This window comes from Alligator mississippiensis, chromosome 3 (assembly GCF_030867095.1).
Source record: "Alligator mississippiensis isolate rAllMis1 chromosome 3, rAllMis1, whole genome shotgun sequence".
Lineage (NCBI taxonomy): Eukaryota > Metazoa > Chordata > Crocodylia > Alligatoridae > Alligator > Alligator mississippiensis.
The window spans coordinates 145,233,263-145,245,697 of record NC_081826.1 but is presented as its reverse complement, the minus strand read 5'-3'; the positions used below and the strand labels follow the sequence as shown (position 1 = coordinate 145,245,697).

The 12,435-nt window shown below is 46.1% G+C and overlaps 1 long non-coding RNA gene across 2 annotated transcripts in view; it reads left to right on the top strand.

Moving 5' to 3' along the window:
• Positions 1 to 12,435, top strand: part of LOC109284040 (uncharacterized) — a 55,144-nt gene that overhangs the window by 28,954 nt on the left and 13,755 nt on the right. For both annotated transcript variants that reach the window (XR_009460894.1, XR_002091353.2), the window contains exon 2: positions 4,791 to 4,859. This is a non-coding gene — a long non-coding RNA (uncharacterized LOC109284040). The remainder of the gene's footprint in view (positions 1 to 4,790; positions 4,860 to 12,435) is intronic.

Genomic DNA, 12,435 nt, shown 5'->3' with positions numbered 1-12,435 from the left:
AGGCAGCTCTATGCTCTGGGCTCACACAGAAAGAGCTGCCCAACCCTGCCTGGCAAAGTCCAGGAGATCCCTGATATGAGTGATGCTGGCCAGGACCATCCTCTGGTAGGACAAAGCCAGGAAAGCAACAATCAGAACCCAGAAAACAGGAACAAAGAGACAGAAATTAGGAAGCTAGGCCCAAAGAAACACAAACCCAGAGAACATCTGTCTTGTTGAGTAATCCAATGGGCAGTGGTTGAGCTGCTGCTTATAAGCAGGCAGCCATGCCCAGTCAGGTAACTGGGGTCAGCTGGAGGTATTCTAGCCACCTCAGGCAACCAGGGCCACCTGGGAGCAATTTAGCCTGCTTGCTGCCCTGATTCCTGAGAGGATGGTTCAGCCAAGGTTTAATTTATTGATTCAGTTTCACCATCACTTGAATTAAAGCATCTTTGATTATTTCCTTATTGTCAAAAACATTATTTTGTAGTGGTGCACCGATATATTGGTCCATATCATACCAGCACCAATAAAAGGAAAATTGACATTATTGGCAATTGGCTTTTTTTGGCTGATGTGGCCAATAATGTCACTGATAAATGCTGCGTGCATGTGCGCAGCTGTAGCATGCACATGGCCAGAAATGCAGCTAGGCAGCTTGGAGAGCAGAGCCCTGCCGGTAAGTGTGTGGGGGTGAAGGGACATAGGAGAGGGAAGAGGCACAGGGGACAGATTTAGGCCCCCATGGTGGGGCTGGGGGTGCGGGCAGGTGCTGCCTAGCCAGGACAGGGCATGGGACAGAGCTGCAGGTTGCTTATTTGGGAATCATGGGGTGGGAGGCAGCTTCCACCGCTGCGTGCACTTTTGGGGAAGCATGGCAGGCATGTGCCACTCATGTGGTGAGGACGGGCTTCTCGCTGCAGGCTCAGGGCCAGGAGCTGCGCTGACCTCTTCCCAGTGGAGAGGCTGGGCTGGGGCTGTGCTTTGAGTGGGCGGGGGTGAGGTGGGCAGCAGTGGTTCTGGGAGGGGAGACTACAGGGGACTACAGTGAATTTTGGGGTGGCTGCAGCTCCCCCCATAGCCCCTGTTTCCAGCACTGCTGCTGCCTGCCCCATCCACCCCAAGCACAGTCTTGGCCCAGCTCCCCTGCCAGGAAGAGGCCACCGCAGCCTCTGGCCTTGAGTGGGCAGCCTGTCCTGACCCCACTCACAAATCCAGGAGGCATGTGCCCCCCATGCCTCCCCAGAGGTGCATACAGTGGTGGGAGCCACTCCTCCACTCCTCCTGGACAAGCCACCCACAGCTCCACTCCATGCCCCACACTGGCCTGGCTGGGCACTGCCTGTCCCTGCCCCACTCCCTCCCTCACTATGGGGGCCTCAATCTGTCCCCTCCATGCCCCTTCCCTCCCCCATTCCCTTTTCCCCCCACAGATTTACCAGCCAGATGCTGCTCTCCAACTGCTAGGCTGCATATTGGCAATCAGATTGGTATTGGCCGATATGACTGGTTATAATAATCGGCCATCGATACTGGCCAAAAAAATTACTATTATTTTGTGAATCTGCTATTATAATTTGTTTTAAAATGTTTGAAATCTATCTGCATGCATTTGGACTAGTTCTCAGTGGTCTCACATCTATGCATAGATTAAATTTACCCTTGATAAATGAAACATTAACCAGCTCAAAAGGTGTTTGGAGGATTTGAAACAATAACTTTCCTGGCATACAACTGTTAGGGCAATCTGCCAAGTATTGTGATCACTTATTAAAACCTGTATAGTGAGGCCACATCTTGAAACTAGAGATGGAAATGGGAGGAACTAATCTACTCTTCAGAAATAAATTGCTCAATCTGCAACTGTTTCTGTGGAATGAAGATATTAAAAGAAACCAAGTAATCCCAAAAAGTCATGAACAAGATGGTGTTCCAAGAATGCAGTCACTACTGGAAGGGAAGGGAGGTGAGGAGGAAGAGTGGAGCTGCAAACTGGATTAGCCAACGTTTTATGATTCACTAAAGTGAATGCTTCCTAATGACCAGGTTCCTTTCACAGTACCTTTTTGCTTGTTTTCAAAGGCCCTGGCCTACTGGAAGGGGAAAGTTTTGAAACTCTCTTTTGCAGAAAGGAAGTTGACTCTATAGGCTCATGGCTGTCATACCAAGAGGCAATTATTTAAGGCTATCATCAAGGTCTCTTCAATAACAAAAATATTTACTTTCCAGTACTTTTCAAAGTACTGTCCCAAATTAACAGATGGGGAAATTCTGTCATAAATTGCCACAGTGAATCGGTTTGCAAGTTGGGAATACAGGCTATGTCTCTTCATAGTCCTCTGGTCTAACATTTAAACTTGCTGTCTCCCTATGGCTCATTAATGTGTGAAATGCATGGACTATGTGTAGATTTATAATGCTTAGAGACCTGCCAAATATAAACCAAGTCATTGGTTAATTAACTTTTTACAATGGATTTTATCACCCAACCTTCAGCTCTGCCAAGAAAGGCAAGCTCAATGCCTGTTTCTCCAGCACAGGGGTGGGTAATTATTTGGAGTGGACAGCCACTTAGGGAGTTTTAGTGGGCTGTTGTGGGCTGGGTCAAAACTGCTTAATGGCTCTGTCCCAGGGCCTGGTCCCTTGCTGTCACTGCCCAGCGATCTGGGCCCCGGGGTCTCCATGGAGAGTGGCCCAGGACCTGCACGGGCAGAGTGCGCTCGGCTGGGTGGATGGGATGGGCTGCGGGTGGTCAGTGAGTGGCATCCAGGAGTAGGATGGGTGGGCAGGGCTGGGGCCAAAATCACAGCACAGGTGGTGATAGCACAGGACTGGGGCTCAGGGAAGAGCTGTGATCTGCTACCAGCATGCCTCTGCCTGAGGAAATGGTACCTGACACAGTGGCATGCAGGCAGTGGATCATGGCTGTACCCTAGCCCCAGCCCTGCACTATCCCACCCTGTGATACTGACCCCAGCCCTGGCCATCCTGCCTATCCTGCTCCCAGATGCTGCTTTCTGCCTGCCCATGGCCCTATCCCATCTGTCCGGCCAACTGTGTCCTGCCCACGTGGGTCCTAGGCTGACCTCCATGGAGACCCTGTCTGGCATCCCCAGTGGTGGGTGTACAGCAGGTGGGCCATGGTACCTGTGCAGTGGGGCTGGGGCTGGCAGCAGTGGTGACACTGGCAGTGGCAGTCAGAAGGAGCTGCCCCCACTGGGGCTGCTAGGAAACAGAATCTGGCTGCTGCGCCATCCCAGCCCTGCTGCAGACCCAGGGGTGGCAGGACCATCCATATGTGCCATGGCCTGGGCTGCCCACTGTGCCTGGGTCAGGCAGGGCTGAGTTAACCACCATGAGCCGGATAAAATCCCTTGGTGGGCCTGATGCAGCCCACAGGCCATATTTTGTCCACCCCTGTTCTAGCAGAATGCACTTTTTTTCTAGTCTGTCTTGAGTATGGAAAGCACTTGCTTAGCTTGTCTGTACTATCCTCTCTTTTTTTTTTAAACTGTGATTCCGTAATATCCAAAGTGAGTTAAGCACTGTACGTGCACAGAGAGAAATTACTTATTATTGCACATTGCCAATGTGGTATGTTTGTTAATGAAAAAAAAAAGTCTTCAGGCTTGGATGCTTATAAAATTCAAGATTACTTCCCTCCATGAAGTGAGAAGCCGTACTTCACAAAGGCGCAGTGTAGAAAGGCTATCAGTGCCTAGATGTTTAATAAGATTTCATAAGTACAGAATATGAGGATCACAGTAAAGCTAGATAAGGACAAAGGAAAAGATATAAAGACTGAATAGTAGCATGAATTTTCATTAGTAGACTTTAAATTTGCTTTGACAACTGTAACCATTTATCTTGTTCCTAATGTAGTGCTGAATGGGAAACTGTCCTTTGAAACACAGTCTCATGAGGGAGAGCTCAAATTTTTGCATAAAATAATTAAGTGAGTTCTAGCTAACACCAGAGCGGAAAAAAAAAATCAGCCTGTTAGTATAACGCTTCATCTCTATCACAGAGAATATTGGCTTTTTGCTTTTCACTCAGCCTCAGCAAACAGGAAGCACGTACAGTAGTTGTTCAGCCCTGAGAACCCTGAGTTGTAACCTCATGCATCCCACTTGTTCCAGGGAAGCAGCAAGCTGCATAACCTCTCCTACAAGTACAGCTTACTTCCTTCTCCATGCCAGCACTGCATATGGGAGGAACTAACCAAGCTTTCATACTTTATACCTACCTGTACAGGAGAAGTGCTATCAGTCTACCAACATTGAACACCGCCCCCCAGTCTCAGGTGGCGCCATCAAACCCTTACTTGAATGATTTTACACAGCTGGCTGGCTTGATCTATGCCATTTTAAAGTATAAAACTCATTAAAAGGATACTTGTGCCATGTAACCAGAACCTTGATTAACTGCTGAGGATCACTGGTGGCAGCTGTGCAGGGCAAGGTGTCAAACTCAAACCCAGATCATTTAGTTAGAAATGCGCTACTGCTGCTTCCTACCACATTTACAGTCATTTTAGCAAGCAAATCCTGGTATTGCTCAGCCTGGCTGAAATGTTACCCCAGGCAGAAGGGCAAAGAAGGCCTATGTACCATTTAACTACTTAAAATTAAGACATGCTTAATTGAGACATCATGTGTGATTGAAGCCTTGTGGTAGTCCTCTTAATTCAACCCTCATCTTATTACCAGTAGTCTTATCAGTGACCTGTTGCTAGAGACATGTGGAATTGAAGGGCATATGCATTTTCATACATTATGATTGATTTATTCCTTAATCTTTGCCTGTAGCTCCTCAAATTGGGCCTCTCTCTCTCTTTCTGAGGACTCACAGATGCTGGAAAGGATGCTCAAGTCAAGGTTAGTCTTTTTGGCTTTTCAAGATCATGCTCTCTTGCCAAAATTGGTCACAAACAGGGATAACATCTCACAGAATACATCTACATCACCCAGTGCTAAACCAGGGAAAGATACCAGAGTGAACTGTGAATAAGTTTGCTTGGATGCTAGAAGCAATATGGTCATATTAGTGAAAGCTCCACCCATGCTAACATACCCTGCTTCTTAGTGCGGGTAATTAGCTTTGGGGGGAAGACTGCAATCACAGAGCTATATTGCTTCCATTACTACAGCTAGCTCAGCCATGTTTACATGGTGCTGCATTGTGCAGTGCAGACAAACCTTCAGTTTTTTTCTCCTAGGTACTCTTTTCCACTCTCCTTCTTTCTCCTATCCTTTCTTCTTGAGTGGACAAGGGTTTTTACAAATTAGATATGTCCTCCTCACAATTTCCTGGATTATATTTTGTGTTACACCTGGGATTAGACTAGGAGGCCACAGTGCCCCCCTCTAGAATTGTAAAATCTACTAACCTATGAATGAATAGTGAAATTGGGCTAATGCAATACTCTGCTTGCAACATTTCTAATGTCCTTAGACACAAGTTCATTCAGGATTCAATAGCCATCTTGTTAAACTGGTTAACACATTGTATGCATGTTATATGGTACTAATTGTCAACTCACTCACCCTCCCTTTCTTACTCAGGCAAGAGCTACAGTTCTTTCACAATTTAAATGAATCACAGTTGGATTGTCAGCAGGTCTTGGTTGCACAGCCAAAAGCTGAAACTGTAGTTGCTGCTGACATCTGGATTCTATGGGTGGACCTAGGGTTTTTAAAAAGAACTAAAAACAGATTGTAGGACTGTGAAATAAGAGAGGAGAGAACAAGAATGCTTTACTGGACCTGGTATTGGCAATGGGGGATGACATGGTAGTGGATCTACAGATCACTGGTCACCTGCGGGACAGTGACCACCAAATAATAGAATTCATCATAAGGCATAGAGTGGGAAAGGTAACTAGTAGGGTGGAAGTGCTAGACTTTAGGAAGGCCAACTTCAGCGAGCTCAGGCATTTCATCAATGACGTACTGCAGAGTAAGAGATTTGGCAAGATGGGAGCCCAGGAAGAGTGGCTGTGCCTTATGGAAGTGATCCTTTGGGCACAGAGGGAGACGATCCTGATGCAGGGAAAAAGGGGGAAAGGGGCCAAGAGGCTTCCTTGGCTGACCAGAGAAATCCAGAGCAGCCTAAAGGCAAAAAGGGGGGGCATATAAGCAGTGGAAACTGGGGGAGATTACTAAAGAGGACTATACCTCCTCAGCTTGCAGTTGTAGGGAGGCAGTTAGAAAAGCCAAAGCTACCACGGAGCTGAGGATGGCATCCCAAGTTAAGGATAACAAAAAATTGTTTTTCAGATATATAGGGAGTAAAAGGAAGGCCCAGGGCGGTATAGGACCACTACTGAATGGGCAAAAGCAATTGGTGACTGACAGGGGGGACAAGGCTGAACTCCTCAATGAGTTCTTTGCCTCAGTGTTCCTAAACGAGGGTCAAGACAAGTCTCAAAATGGGATTGTAGAGAGGCAACAGCAGGGCGCCAGACTACCAAGCATTGACCCTGAGATGGTACAGAGTCACTTGGAAGGACTGGATGCGTTTAAGTCAGCAGGCCCAGATGAGCTCCATCCAAGGGTACTGAAGGCACTGGCTGATGTCATTGCACAGCCATTGGCAAGAATATTTGAGCACTCGTGGCACACAGGCCAGGTCCCGGAGGACTGGAAAAGGGCCAATGTGGTCCCTATTTTCAAGAAGGGGAGGAAGGAGGATCCAGGCAACTACTGGCCAGTCAGTCTCCCCTCCATCCTTGGCAAAGTCTTTGAAAAGATTATTAAGGCTCATATGTGAGAGCCCAGCAGAAAAAATTATGCTGAGGGGAAACCAGCATGGGTTCGTAGCAGGTAGATCGTGCCTGACTAATCTAGTCTCTTTTTATGACCAAGTTACAAAACACCTGGACACAGGAGTAGGGGTAGACATCATTTACTTAGACTTCAGGAAGGCCTTCGATACGGTATCCCACCCCATACTGGTGAACAAATTAAGAGGCTGTGACTTGGATGATTACAGAGTCTGGTGGGTGGCAAATTGGCTAGAGGGTCGTACCCAGAGAGTGGTGGTGGATGGGTTGGTATCGACATGGAAGGACATGGGCAGTGGGGTCCTGCAGGACTCGGTCCTTGGACCGATACTCTTCAATGTCTTCATCAATGACTTGGAGGAGGGAGTGAAGCGTACTCTGTCCAACTTTGCAGGTGATACAAAACTGTGGGGAGAAGTGGACACACCGGAGGGCAGGGAACAATTACAGGCAGACCCGGACAGGTTGGACAAATGGGCAGAAAACAATAGAATGCAGTTTAACAAGGAGAAATGCAAAGTGCTGCACCTAGGGAGGAAAAATGTCCAGCACACCTACTGCCTAGGAAATGACCTGCTCAGTAGCACGGAAGTGGAAAGGGATCTCAGAGTCCTAGCGGACTCCAAGATGAACATGAGTCGTCAGTGTGACGAAGTCATCAGCAAAGCTAACTGCACTTCATCATGAATCAGCAGATGCATGAGAAACAGAACCAAGGAGGTGATACTTCCCCTCTATCAGGCACTGGTCAGACCACAGCTGGAATACTGCATCCAGTTTTGGGTGCCACACTTCAAGAGGGATGTGGATAACCTGGAGAGGGTCCAGAGAAGGGCCACTTGTATGGTTAAGTGCTTGCAGGGCAAGCCCTACGAGGAGAGACTAGGGCACCTGGATTTCTTCAGCCTCTGCAAGAGAAGGTTGAGAGTTGACCTTGTGGCTGCCTATAAATTCATCATGGGGGCGCAGAAGGGAATTGGTGAGGCTCTACTCACCAGGGCGCCCCTGGAGGTCACAAGAAATAATGGCCATAAGCTAGCAGAGAGTAGATTTAGACTGGACATTAGGAAGAACTTCTTCACAGTTAGAGTGGCCAAAATCTGGAATGGGCTCCCAAGGGAGGTAGTGCTCTCCCGTACCCTGGGGGTCTTCAAGAGGAGATTAGATAGGCATCTGGCTAGGGTTATCTGAATCCAGCACTCTTTCCTGCCTATGCAGGGGGTCGGACTCGATGATCTATTGAGGTCCCTTCCGGCCCTAACATCTATGAATCTATAAGAATAGCTAACAATTAGTAAAACTGACAAAGAAAGCATAGATTGATTAGTGGCAGACAAGGTTCTTTGGGTAACTGTGATATCTTTTATTAGACAAACTAAATAGTTGGAAAAATTGTTCTTTGCAAGCTTTTGGGTACAAACACCCTTCTTCAGGTACAGGGTGTGTTAGTTGACACAAAGCAACAACTAACTCCCCCTGTGCCTGAAGAAGGGTGTCTGTACCCAAAAGCTTGCAAATAACAATTTTTCCAACTATTTAGTTAGTCTAATAAAAGATACTGCAGTTACCCAAAGAGCCTTGTCTGCTTATGTCCTTGGACTAACACGGCTACAGCCAACAACCCTATAGCTTTATTAGTGGAACATCAAAACCAGTAAAAAAGAGAGAGAATCATTAACACCTATGGATTGAAGACTAGTTAGCAGGAATTGGGTACATCAGCAGCCAGCAACCTTTAATAGGCTTCAAGTCAGAACTACCTGGTTCCTGTTCTAGGTAGCTTTGGCAGTGCATCGGGGCAGGGGGCTTTGGCTATGCTTGCGGTGGGGCCATGCAGCTGGGTAACTATGCCCATGCCCTAACTGCTGGTTCCCCCAGTTCCTCACTTCCTGATGGTGGCACAGGCACAGCTTTCAGCGAGAGGAGAGCTACACTGGGGCTGGGCAGCTGGAAGCTGCACCCACACTGCCACTACTTCTCCCCATCTCCCCTCACTGTCTCCCAACTGCTGCACAGCTCCCCACTGGCTAGAGTTGTGCCTATACTGCAGCTAGATAGCAGGGAGCTGAGTGGGTGCAGCTTCCAGCTGTCCAGCCCTAGCGCAGATCCTTGCTGCCTAGCCTCAGCATACGGTATAGGCACAGGTACAGGCAAAGATCCAGTGGCTCTGTGGGTTGCATCTGGCCTGACTGCTGTATGTCTCTGGCCCCTGAGGTATATTATAGTGAACCATGAAGTCAATTGACTCCTTCAGCATTGTCTGAATGGAAATGACACTGCTGCTGCTAGCCAGTTGATTTTTAAATTTTGGGTGAAGTAAGAATCAAAGCTAAGCACAACTGCATTACTGCATCCCCCTTGGATCTTCCCTTGCTGAAGGCCACCCCTCTCTCCATGTAGTTGCTGGATGGAAGAGAAGAAAAGGAAGCAACAGCCATCTTGTAGCCTCTCCATGCTTCTATTTCTGGGCAGAAAATCAGCTTCCCTGCTTAAGACACACGCTCTAATTTTTCAGGGCTAATTTTTGGCAAAAAAGGTGTGTGTGGTATGCTGGTAAATGGAGAATCCTCAAATAGCCAGGGAGCAACTTTCTTGCTTTTCTCCCCATGTCATGCTACCCCATTGCTGAGAACACCAGGGTGACTCTTGCTGGAGATTTTTCCACCCAGGAGAAGGAGCTAGTGGAGAAAGTCTGTGCTTTTGCTCTGTAGTTCAACTGGCTGGGAGCAATCCTATTCCATTTTGTGCATCTAAGTGGCACATGTGCAGCCATCTAACTATGCTTTTTTGAGACTTACACAGTATTTGAGATTTTGTTTCACATTATGACAGAACAAAATTGCCTTGTGGCTCTGCCTGCCAGAAGTAAAATGGAGGAGCGCATTCCCAGCTGTAGCAACAGAGCCTGGTAGTTAGAGCACTTAACAGGAAGTAGGAGACTCAATCACAAATAGTGCATAAATGCCAAAACCTGCAGTGATGCAGTTGCATGCAAGCTGTTTAGAAGCATAAAGTGAAGTAGGATGTAACTTGTTATTTCCATGTATGGTGAAAGCTGCTGCTGGTTTCAGCATTACATGAAAGGCACTTAGAGCCTGGGAGAGGCACTCTTTGTCTCTTTTATAAATGAAAAGATACACAAAACAATTACATTATTCACTATTATTAATTGTGAGTGTTATTATTCCTATGAACAGTTACCATTGGTGGTAGCCACTTCAAATCTCAGTAATCCTTTGCTTGTCACTTCTTGCAGAAGGAAAAAGAAAATGTCGTTCCTGCAATGAAGCTTGTTCTTTTTTATCATGAACTATATTTTACCCTGCTGACTCTATCATATACAATATGTAGACTGATCACTAAAATTTATCAAGTGAATGGTTTCACAATATATGGTCCCCAGAATTAATTTCTGTAAAGTTTTTGACTTAGGCCATAAAACCGCCTTGTAAATTTTTCTCTCATTTTAAATTATCATTATAAAGTGCATTGTAATTTCATATGAACATAAAATGATAAGCTTCATGATCAAAGTTAAGCATAGTATAAATTTAAACTGCTGTCGGTTGCTGCTGTGTGACAAACCTATGACAATAATTTAAATTAGTAGGATGTGCATGTAAGTGTGCATTTCCACCATATTTGTACAAAGGCTATTTTATTTGAAAAAAACATTTTGAAATGGATTTTTTTTTTCTGTTTCAGTACAAAATGATAATGACATTTCATGCTCTTTAGTAAAGACATTAATAAAATGAAGGAAAATTAAACATGTCTTTATTATAGTATTATTATGCAGTGACTTTAAAGTCACTATAAATAATACTAATAGAAAGTATAGCTAACAAGCATCATGCTACCAGTGATAACTGGACCTGGTTACAAATTTTCAATCACTTTTTAAAATAGAAAATACAGTGATTTTACACTTTTCCAGTTTTATTGGCAAATATCATTCTGAGTCAGACCATCTTAAATTGAAATGTTTTGGTTTATCAAGCCAAAACAAGCAGTCTTCTCTCTGAACCAAAATGGCGTGTCATGGGAGTCATCTAGGGCACTGACAGACATGCAACTCCCTGCTATAACTCCTGAGTTACGACATTCCCCCCCGATCCAATAGACATTACTTGTTGGGTCCAGGGTGTTAGGGGATAGAGCTCCAGTTTGGAGTGGCTGTGTTTGCTACCTCTCTCCCCACCTCTGGTGCTGTCTTCAGAATGTGAGGTAGGAAAGGGAGGGGAGGGAGCTTGGTTTGGGGTTTGCTCAGCCTGTGCTGGAGTAGGTAGATTGGAGTCCCCCTGAGATAGGGAGGCTCCAATTCACCCCCATCTCAGGCTGACTCCAATCCACCTACCCCAGCCTCCAGCACAGGCTGGGCAAATCCCAGACAGAACTCCCTCTCCTTCTGTCTCCCTTTCCTATTCTGAAGACAGCACCAGGGTGGGGCTCAGTGGTATCAGCCCAGCTGTGCCCCTGGTGTGTGCTCTCAGAAGTTAATGAAGGCACTCTGCTTTGGAGTGCCTTAATCTGAACCCTCATGTCATGAGGGTTCAGATTGTCACGTGATTGGACACTTCTAAAGCACCAGGGCTCTGCAGCCATGCACTTCTATAAACACACAGCTTTAGAGTGCTTTCAAGGGGCTGATTGAATGACAAATGTAACTTCTGTCTGCATCCCTAATGGCAATGCTGTTTGGGTTATGAAACCTGGCTGTAATCTCAGCACACAGAAGACAATATGGACATGAGGAAAGTAGGGATAGGAGGGACCTCATGAGATCATCTAGTCCAGTCCTTTGCTCAAGGCAGGATTTTCCCCAAATAAATCATACCAGCTCAGTGTCTGTCTAACCTGCTGTTGAAAACTTCCAAGTATGGAGATGCCACAACTTCTCTAGGTAGCTTGTTCCAAGCCCATCTTCATCCACTCTGTAATTGCCCTTCAGGTATTTGAAGACTTTTATCCAGTACTTTCAGTCTTTTCTTTTGCAGGCTAAATAACCCTAGTTCTTTCAGCCTTCCCTCATAATTTTTGCTTCTCAGGCATCAAATTATTTTTGTTACTCTCCCTTGGATTCTTTCCATATCTTTCTTTAAGTGTGGGGCCCCAAACTGGACACAATACTCCAGGTGAGGCCCATGATGAATAATCAGGGAAAGAATCACTTCCCTCAATGTGCAGGCAATACTCCTGATAATACAACCCAGGATGCTGTTGGCTTTTTTTGCAACAAAAGCACACTGTTGTCTCATATTTAGCTTATGGTCCAATGTAACCCCCCAGCTCCTTCTCTACAGTACTGAAGCCTAGCCAGTCATTCCCCAGTCTGTATTTGTGCATACAATTATTCCATCCCAAGTGCAGGACTTTGTACTTGTCCTTGTTGAATTTCATCTGATGGACTGCAGACCATTTCTCCAGTCTATTAAGGTCTTTCTGGATCCTGGCCCTGCCCTCCAGCGTGTCTACAAGTCCACCCAATTTGGTGTCATCTGCCAATGTGCTAAACATGTACATAATTCCATTATTCAAATCATTAATGATGTGTTAAACAATATCAGACCCAGGACAGACTCCTGGAGAACCCTACTTGATACCTCCTCCCAACTAGACATTGTGCCACTGATGACTTCAGTGCTACTTGAGCTACATTTTTCATGAGG